Source organism: Trachemys scripta, chromosome 12 (assembly GCF_013100865.1).
Source record: "Trachemys scripta elegans isolate TJP31775 chromosome 12, CAS_Tse_1.0, whole genome shotgun sequence".
NCBI classification, from domain to species: domain Eukaryota; kingdom Metazoa; phylum Chordata; order Testudines; family Emydidae; genus Trachemys; species Trachemys scripta.
In genome coordinates, this window is record NC_048309.1 from 27,938,943 (window position 1) to 27,949,515 (window position 10,573).

Here is a 10,573-nt window from a genome sequence, read left to right on the forward strand (position 1 = left end):
AGGAAGAGAGGCTGGTAGTTTAGAAATAAAAGCTTTCTCAGCCAGCCACTCTTAACAGACATGAGCAAAGTGGGGACTGATCTGTCCTTAGAGAAACCTTATTGACATCAGGGCCACTTGAAGTCACTGCATCAGCTGTTAAAAATGCATCTAGTGTGTGTTTTCCTGGCATGAGTGGCTTTCAAACCAAACTCTGGCTGAGAGATTTGTAAACAGTGGATTGTTTTGGGTGGGGGAGAATCCGAGTCCTACCATGAAGAATACAAACGTACCATAAAGCAAAAATTTCCAGAGGACAAAAGTGACACTGTACTTTGAAGAAAAAGGAAATTCAAGGTTTAGTGCTTTTGTGTTATGCTTGACAAGCTACATTTGAAACTAATCTTTCTTCTTCGAGTGATTGCTCATGTGCATTCCACAATAGGTGTGTGTGCTCACCACGTGCACCAGTGCCGGAAGTTTTCCCCCAGCAGTACCCTTAGGGGAGCACCCTAGCAACCCCTGGAGTAGCGCCTCCATGGTGTAGTATAAGGGGCGCTGCGCGCTCCCCCCACCCTCAGTTCCTTCTTGCCGCCAGTGAAGGTGCATCGGAACTGCTCTGCTCCAGCTTAGCTGCAGCTTCCCTCTTGGACTCTGTTAGTTCAGAGTTAGTAGTACCTGTAGTTAAAGTAGTTTAGTGCACCCAGGTCAGGGCATGCCCTATGCCTCAGGCTTTAAGTTGTGCGACGCAAGCAGCCGATGCCCATGAGTGATCCGCACATGGACTGTTTATGCTGTCGGGGGAAACCCATCTCAGCGATCGTTGCAAGATTTGCAGATCCTTCAAGCCTCGGACCAAGGAAGAGTGGGACATTCAGCTCCGAGCCATTTTGATGGAGTCGGCCTTGACCCCGACACTGTTGCGCTGCTCCAAGTCGGTATCGTGGCGTCAGTGCACGGTGACCCTTTGGTGCCTTCCACCACTCAGTACCGCTCCCCGTCCATGGGCATTCCAAAAAGGCTTAAGACACCAGAGCAAGACCGGAGGAGAGACTAGACCTGCATTGGGCAGTTCTCAGTCCCCATCAGCCTCCCGGCCTCTGACTCAGGTTGAGTCAGCCCGCGCCAACTCTGCGCCGACCTCCCTGGCCAGTACCATGAGCACTGCCACCGTTGGCTCCCCGGTCCAGAGGCAAGCCGCCACTTGGATCCCCTCAGTTGCCACCTGGTCTGTACCATTCGCGGTCTAGGGAATGTTCCCGACAATGTTCTCCACTCAGCGACCGCCCCAGGCGCAGTCTGTGCCGGTCCCTGTCGCCCCCCACCAGGTTGTCTGGCTGAGTACTGACTGGCAGGGGTTCCAGGTACTGCTCTGCCTTGAGGAACCGTAGACCTCACGAGGAGAGCATGCCCCGTCGAGACAGGGACAGATGGCACCGGAGGTCCTAGTCTCAGAGAGGCTACCATAGCCCTTTGCGGTATGGGCATTGACACCATTCCCGTTCTTTGTCTTGCTTGAGGTCCCCGCCGTGCCACCGCTCCCGCAGTCCCAGGCATTGATCACCGGCACCTCGCATTGGCGGATCCGCCCATCGGAGCTGGTCATGGAGCAGCTGCTAGCAGTGGTACTCCCGCTCCTCCATGCTGGGATCCTGGTCTTGTGGTTGGCCCCGTTCCTGACACTACCGCTCGTCCTGGTCCCAGGATAGTGGCAGGTCGTATGCCAGCCCGGCCTCCTTTCGCAGTCATCAGTCGATGGGACAGGCTAGTCAGGCTGAACACCCTGCTCTGCCGGTGCCACAGCAGGTGCAGTGGCACCGGGCTCCTAGGCTGGCACCATGGGCCAATGGGCCCCGTGGCCCCCGACGCAGCCCCCAGTGGGGGCTCACTCGGTGGCCGGAGCCTTGGAGAGACGGTCAGCCTGCCAGGAGGGAATCATTGGAGTGTTCCACCTGAGAAGGTGGAGGACCCCTCTGACTCTTTCTTCAATGGCCTCTTGGCTTTGGCACCAGCCAGGGTGGCTCTCCCACTCCATGAAAGGGTGGCAAAAATTTCAAACGCCTTGTGGCAAACTCCAGCTTCCTTGCCCCCCATCTCTAAGAGGGCAGAATGAAAGTACTTCGTGCCCTCCAAGGGGCATGAATACTTATTACGCCCACCCTGCCCCCAACTCCCTAGGGGTCGAGTCGGTTAACCACAGGGAGAGGCAGGGCTAACCAGCCCCTACTCCTAAGAATAAGGACTAGAGAAGGCTGGATCTATTCGGGAGGAAGGTAGACTCGTCCTTGAGTTTTCAAGTGAGGGTGGCAAACCACCAAGCTCTCCTGGGGAGATTTGAGTTCAATTTGTGGGGCTCTCTGCCTAAATTCGAGGACTCCCTCCAAGCGCATGATAAAAAAGAGTTCAAGGCTCTGGTGGAGGAAGGTATGGCTGCTGCCAGGGTGGCCCTTCAGGCAGTTTCAGATGCTACAGCTATGGCTGCACGGTCCATGGCCTCCTCGGTGTCCATGAGGAGGGTGTCGTGGCTCCTGCTGTCTGGGCTGGCCAGCGAGGTGCAGAACTCCTTACAGGACCTTACTTTCGAGGGCAAGGCCCTGTTTGTGGAACAGATGGACGTGAAATTGCACGGCCTGAAAGATTCCTGCACAACACTTAAGACCCTTGGCCTCTATGTCCTGGCCCCGGCCAGGACCAAGTTTAAGCTGCAGCAGGCTCCCCGCTAGGCCACCCACTCTAAATATGAGCCCCCTTATAAAAAGTCAAGGGACTATAAGAAATGCCCGCAGAGGCAATCCCGGTCTGTGCCCCGACCTGGGCCCTCCAAGGGTAAACAGGCGGGAAAGCCTCAGTTTTCACAGGACGCCCAGGTGTGACGTACCAGTTCGTACCAGGGATCCACCTGCAATAAAGCTTCCCTTCTCCAGGAGGTTGTGTGCTTTTCTCCCGGAGTGGTCACAGCTGACCTCAGACCGATGGGTCCTCAACACCGTCTCCCAGCACTACACCCTCCAATTTACCTCTACCCTGCCCGCCTAACCTCCATCCCTGCTCCTTCTCGGGGACCCCTCTCACGAGGCCCTGCTCAAGCAGGAGGTGGGGCGGCTCCTTGGCCTAGGAGCGGTGGAGGTGGTAGCAGAGGAGTTCAGATACAAGGGCTTCTACTCCCAATACTTCCTTATCCCGAAGGTCAAAGGCGGGCACGGGCCCATCCTGGAACTGTGAGGCCTGAACCAGTACATGGTAAAGCTCAAGTTTCGCATGGTCTCTCTGGCCTCCATCATTTCCTTCCTGGGGACTGGTACACTGCCCTCGATCTGCAGGACACGTACTTCCACATTCATATATTCGAGGGACACAGACGTTTCTTCCATTTTACAGTTGGGCAGGAACATTACCAGTTTACGGTCCTCCCATTTGGCCTGTCCACTGCTCTCAGGGTATTCACAAAGAGGCTGCTACCACAGACATGCAATCTCAGACGTCGCAGGGTCCAGACTTCCCCTATCTTGACGACTGTCTGGTCAAGGGCAGGTCACAGCTGCGGGATCATGTGGCGCTCCTTCTGTCCATGTGTGCCACTCTGGACCTGTTGATAAACGACACCAAGTCCATGTTAGTCCCGCTGCAGCGCATAGAGTTTATTGTGGCAGTCCTGGATGCGATGTCGGCCAGGACCTCCCTCCCACCGGACAGATTCGAGACCCTAAGGGAGCTCATCAGCACAATCACAAGGTTCCCCGTGACCACAGCCAGAGTGTACCTCCACCTCCTGGGTTACATGTTGGCATGCACGTATGTGGTTTGCTATGCTAGACTCAGGATGAGGGGCCTCCAACTCTGATTGGCCTTGGTGTTCTCCCAGTCCAGAGACAGGATGGACAAAGTCCTCATCTCTCCACGTTGTTGGTCCTCCCCGGGCAACATGCTCCATGGGGTCCCGTTCGTGGAGCTGGTGTCCGATGCGTCAGACCTGGGGTGGGGAGCCCATGTGGGGAACGTTCAGACCCAAGGTCTGTGGTCCACGCGGGACCTTGCCCTACATATAAATGTCAAGGAGCTCAGGGCAGTCCATCTGGCATGCGTGGCCTTCCACTCACACCTGGAGGGCAGAGTGATCAGGGTTCTCACGGACAACACTGCCTTGATGTTCTACATCAACAGGCAAGGGGGGGTCCGCTCCTTTGCCAGGAAGCCCTCAGGCTATGGGACTTCTGTATAGCCCATGATATTTGCCTGGAAGCCCACCACTTACCGGGTGCCCGGAACTCTCGAGTGGATCGCCTGAGCCAAGACTTCTCCTCTGAGCATGAGTGGTCACTTCACCTAGAGGTGGTGCACAGGATTTTCCAAATGTGGGGCACCCCCCAGATGGACCTATTTGTGACACGGCAGAACCGCCGGTGTCCCCACTTCTGCTCCGGGGGGCTTGGGCGCGGCCACCATCTCTGAATCTTTCCTCCTGGCCTGGTCGTGCCAGCTTCTCTATGCCTTCCTACTGATCGGCAAGGTCTTGGAGAAGATAAAAATGGACAGGGCCCGGGTCCTCCTGATTACCCCAGCATGGCCCAGGCAACATTGGTACGAGACTCTCACAAGCCTGGCGGTCGCCCCGCCGTGGCCGTTGTCATCCCAACTGAACCTGGTATCCCAGGACAAGGGCCGCCTCCTCCACCCCAACCTAGCGGCGCTCCACTTCGCGGCTGCTCAATGGTTAGGCCGGGAGGAGAGGACTCGCTCGGAAGGGGTTCAGCATGTCCTCCTGGGAAGCAGACAGCCCTCCACACGTCGGGCCTACCTGACAACGTGGTCTCAATTTTCCCAGTGGGCAGCTGATCGGGGAGTTTCGCCTGTGGCTGCTCCGATTCAGCTTTTTAGACTACCTCCTTCACCTTAGAGCCCAAGGCCTAGCCCCCTCGTCAGTCAAGGTGCATTTGGCAGCCATATCGGCCTTCCACCCGCTGGTGCAGGGCCACATGGTGTTCTCCCATGCTATGATTGGCCAATTCCTTAAGAGACTGGATTGTCTCTTCCCGTATGTTAGGCCTCCAGTGGGACCTGAACTTGGTGCAGACCGGGTTGACAGGTCCCCCGTTTGAACCGCTAGCTACATGCTCCTGGTTGCACCTCTCATGGAAGGTAGGCTTCCTGCTAGACGGGTCTCAGACCTCAGGGCCCTGACGCCTGAACCCCTGTGCATAGTGTTCCATAAGGACAAGGTCCAGCTCCAACCACATCCTTCGTTCCTCCCCAAGGTGGTCTCCTCCTACCATGTGGCTCAGGACATTTTCCTGCATTCTGTCCCGAGCCCCATGCGTCCAGTGAGAAGTGCTGCCTCCACATGCTGGATGTGAGACGGGCTCTAGCTTTTTACCTGGAATGTACAAAGCTGTTCAGGAAGTCCTCACAGCTGTTCATCGCCTCGGCTGAATGCATGAGAGGTCGGCCGAGCTCCGCTCAGCGGCTCTTCAACTGGATCACCTCATGTATTCGTACCCGTTTTGACCTGGCAGGAGTCCCCCCGCTGCTGACTGTGAGGGTGCACTCGACCAGGGCGCAAGCCTTGTTGGCCCATGTCCCCATTCAGGATATTTGTAGGGCTGCCACATGGTCTTTGGTTCACACGTTTACCTTGCATTATGCGATCGTCTTCCAAACCAGGGAGGATGCCGGGTTCAGCAGGGCTGTACTTCATCCTGAGTGTCTGTGAACTCCTATCCACCTCCAACAACTCCCACTATACCTCCCCAGGCTGCAAGAAGACATCACAAACCTCCAGAGGTAGGGTGGGACATTAAAAAGTCAAAGAAGGAAACACATGACCCTGGTGTGATTTGAACACACAACCTTCTGATTTGGAGTCAAACACACTACCATTGTGCCACAAAGTCACTGATTACTGTGTCTCTCTCAAAGCAAATCACTACAACTTATTTTTCCTCTCCCATGTAGCTGGAATCAGGCAAAGCCTGTTCCCCATCACCACATACAATGGAGAGTACAAAGAGGGACCAATAACCATGGGAGGCAGCCCTTTGTGCCCTCTTCATTCCAAAGCTGGTCTTTGCCATGGACACGGGGTGCCCATGGCCAGAGGATTCCTGGCTCTGCTGGCAAATGCCATACAGGGAGGGCTGGGGCTTAACAACAAACTTTTACCCACCTGAAGCCTCCCTGGCCATTTTGAACTCCACAGAGCAAGGGAGGAAGAAGCAGCCAGACACCACAGCTTACCAGCCCCTGCATGACAATCTTTGCTCCAGCCGCATGCCAGGAAAGTACAGCTTTTTGCCCCAAACCTAAGCCACAGTCCAGAGAGAGCAGAGCTGGAGAAGCAGAGAGCATCACAATGGCAGTGAGGAGAACACAAACACTTCTCCAAACCAGCACAGCTTGGAGAAAACTGGAGGCAACAACGCTGAGCTGGGAGTGCCCAGTGTGCTGACCAGGAACCAGAGCTGGCCAGGTGAGATTTCTACCCCTGAGCCACAACATTCTACAGCCCTCACCTGAAGGAGGCCAAGGCGTGAGTGTCCCTCCCTCACAAAATTTCAGCTCCTCACACCAACTTCATTCCCAACTCCTGCTGCTTGTCAGTGCAGGCGGGGCACATAACGAAGCGCTGCCATTAATGCTGGGTCTGTTTGGCAAGGGAAGCTGGTGGGTTAGTGGAATCACAAGGGGATCTAGGGGTAGGAGAGGGTGGAATAGACCAAAACAACAGCATGCCTCCCCTCCAGCAGAGGGTATCTCGGAACCCACAGCAGCTGCCCTGTGGTTGTATTGCTGTGGCTATCACTTTTACCTTGCACGCCAAGGTTCCTGGTTTGACACCAGGAAAAAGCTCTCCAGCTTCGGTCTTGAGCTAAATGCACCATTTGCTGCTTCTTAACAGAAAGTCACAGCCTGTCAGATCACATTCTGGTGACCCAGGAACTGCTGTCAGGATCCCTGAACACTCAGGTGCTTTCATTTCAGCAATTAAAGCTTTCAGGGCTTTTTACATCTGCAACATGTTTCTTCCTCTGCGCTAATGAGACTGAGCTAACAGCCTGCTTGGGAAGCTGTCTGACTGCAAATGAGAAGAGAGGCAAGGTGGGTGAGGGAATATCTTTCATTGGGCCAACCTCCGTTGGTGGATGGGAGAAGGTTTTGAGCTTCACAGAGATCTTCCTTAGCTCTGAAGAGTGTTGGTTGGAGTCCCAAATGCCTGTGGGGGCTTTCCTTCCCTTTCACTCCTGCCCTAGCAGTCCACCTTTTGAGTTAGTCTAGGATTTACTGATGGACATATGCAGTTATTCATTTATGAATTATTTCCCAGCCAGCTGATACAAGTGCTTGCTTTTGGCTCAATGGGGTGATGGGATAGGATGACCTCGCTTCCTAGCTCACAGCCTGGAAGACTGGTACCTTCACCCCACCCTTTGTGCTCCTGCCCAGCTCACGAACACTGTGAGACAGTGGACAGGGATGGTGTCCCTAGCCTCTGTTTGCCAGAAGCTGGGAATGGACGACAGGGGATGGATCACTTGATGATTACCTGTTCTGTTCATTCCCTCTGGGGCACCTGGAATTGGCCACTGTTGGAAGACAGGATACTGGGCTATATGGACCTTTGTTCTGACCCAGTATGGCCGTTCTTATGAGATGGTATCATGAACCACCAAGGTGGGGTGGGAGTCAGGGAAATTTTAAAAACCAAAGAATAAAGCAGCAGAAGAAAACACACAACGTTGGCATGAATTGCACACACAACTTTCTGATCTGGAGTGAGATATGCTACCATTGTGCCACAAGGTCATTGATGTTGCTAGTTTGCCTCTGCCCTCTGGGAGAGAATCTCCAACATGTACTCTCCTCTCTGACCCCATTAGCCTTTGTGGCTAGAAGTCAGGCAAAGCCCTTTCCCAATCACAGAAAACCCGAGAGGGTGTGAAGAGACACTGACCGCCATTAGAAGCAGCCCTTTGTGCCCACTTCTCCATTGCAAAGAGGGTCGTGCTTGGTGCCCATGACTTTAGGATTCCTGGCGCCTTCAACCAAATCCCACATTACACACTGAGCAACAGGATTAATACAGCATCCAAACTGCACTAAACCTTTACCCAGTCTCAACCTCCTTCACTCCACAGGCAAAGGGAGGAGGAAGAAACAGCCAGACCACCACAGTTCAACAGCACCCCATCAATAGCCCCTGCAGGAGGCTCTTTGCTCCAGCCACATGCAGGTGGGAAAGTACAGCCTTTTGACAGACGACTTGGGGCAAGCCTACGCTACAAAACGAAATCAACCTAAGTTATGTCAACGTACAGCCGCCACAGTAATTAAATCGCTTTTGCCTGTCCACTCTCCGCTCCTTGTGTCGGCAGCTTGTATCCTCACTAGCAGCGCTTGCATCGATGCAGAGAGCAGTGTGCCGGGAGTACCTATCCCACTGTGCAACTTGCCACCATCTAGCGCAGGGTGTTTTGGGAAGGGTTTGCAATGTCTCATGGGGGCAAACTCACCATAAGTCCTGCTTCTTCACCGAAACTTACAGCTAGTCACATCATGTCCCATTGGCACAGCAGCTGAATTTGGGATGCCTGAACGGTCATGCGTTGTCATGTCAGTTATCCAAACCTTCACAGCTGTTCACGTGGGTCTGCCATGTACATTCTGAAACCAGCAGCATTTGCTCCATCTTCACCATGAGCAAACAGTCCAGGGGAATGAGGGCTCAGTCAACTGAATGGTGTTTGGAGAAAAGAAAACATTCTCTTGAGACCATGCTAGCAGAGTTGCTTGATTACCTCGGTAACACTAACCACCCCTGGTGAGGGCGACAGGAGAAACTTTTTCCTGGAAACCAGCTTCCATTCTTCCACTTTTACATCTCCTTGTTCAGTCCGAATTCCCTCAAGTGACACACGCTCGCCTTTTTCAACCGAGTGTAACGTTGTCTGGTCAGCAACTAGTTCAGCCCCTAAAGCTGTCCCCAAAAAACTGTCCTAACTCTTGATTCGGAAAACAGCCATGGTCACCTTGTTGGCAGGGAACACTGATGAAGACCTTGGCTTTCGGCACCTAATGCCCTAGCTGGCCAAAGAACTTTTATTCAGGGAGAAAAAGGAGAGTCTGGCTTCCCATCTGGTGGAGGAGAGGCTGGCTTTGGGGCAGGCTAGTGACACAGTGTGTAAGGCATCTGACCGTAGTGCAGGTGCAATTCCTGTCTGGCTGTTTTTCTTTCCCTTCACTCCTGCCCTCTCAGCCTGCCTTTGGGGCTAGCCTGTTGTCTACTGACTGACGGATGTAGTTATTCATTTATTGGTATGTTTCCCACCCAGTTGATACAAGTGCTAAGGGATGCCAGTGGAGCAAACCCTCTTGCTTTTGGCTCAATGGAGCAATGAAAGAGGATGACATCACCCTGGCATGGACCAGCTATGTGAAAATTGGTTCCTTTGCCCCCAGCATCTCCTCCCCCCACAACATTGTGAGAAAGGAGCACAAACCTCCTGGAGTGGGAGGCAGGGAAATTAACAAAGCAGCAGCACAGGACTCTAGCATGATCTGAGCACACAGCCTTCTGATCTGACGTCAGACACGCCACCATCGCCTCACAAAGCCACCTTGTGACTTATAAAATCATAGACTTTAAGGTCAGAAGGGAACATTATGATAATCTAGTCTGACCTCCTGCAGAATGCAGGCCACAGAATCTCACCCACCCACTCCTGTATCAAACCCCTAACCTATGTCTGAGCTATATAAACCAAATCATGGTTTAAAGACGTCAAGGTGCAGAGAATCCTCCAGCAAGTGACCCATGCCCCACGCTGCAAAGGAAGGTGAAAAATCCCCAGGGCCTTTGCCAATCTGCCCTGGAGGAAAATTCCTTCCCGACCCCAAATATGGCGATCAGCTAAACCCTGAGCATGTGGGCAAGATTCACCAGCCAGCACCCAGGAAAGAATTCTCTGTAGTAACTCAGATCCCACCTCATCTAACATCCCATCACAAGCCATTGGGCATATTTACCGCTAATAGTCAAAGATCCATTAATTGCCAAAATTAGGCTATTCCATTATACCATCCCCTCCATAAACTTATCAAGCTTAGTCTTGAAGCCAGATATGTCTTTTGCCCGCACTGCTCCCTTTGGAAGGCTGTTCCAGAACTTCACTCCTCTGATGGTTAGAAACCTTCATCTAATTTCAAGTCTAAACTTCCTGATGGCCAGTTTATATCCATTTGTTCTTGTGCCAACATTGGTACTCAGCTTAAATAATTCCTCTCCCTTCCTGGTATTTATTCCTCTGATATATTTATAGAGAGCAATCATATCTCCCCTCAGCCTTCTTTTGGTTAGGCTAAACAAGCCAAGCTCTTTGAGTCTCCTTTCATAAAACAGGTTTTCCATTCCTCGGATCATCCTAGTAGCCCTTCTCTGTACCTGTTCCAGTTTGAATTCATCCTTCTTAAACATGGGAGAGCAGAACTGCACACAGTATTCCAGATGAGGGCTCACCAGTGCCTTGTATAACAGTACTAACACCTCCTTATCTCTACTGGAAATACCTCGCCTGATGCACCCCAAGACCGCATTAGCTTTTTT

General features: G+C 53.0%; 1 non-coding gene across 1 annotated transcript; it reads right to left on the reverse strand.

Moving 5' to 3' along the window:
- Positions 1-5,795: 5,795 nt before the first annotated feature.
- TRNAW-CCA lies at positions 5,796-5,867 on the reverse strand. The gene has a single exon. It is a non-coding gene; the product is annotated as a tRNA-Trp (tRNA).
- Positions 5,868-10,573: the final 4,706 nt, after the last annotated feature.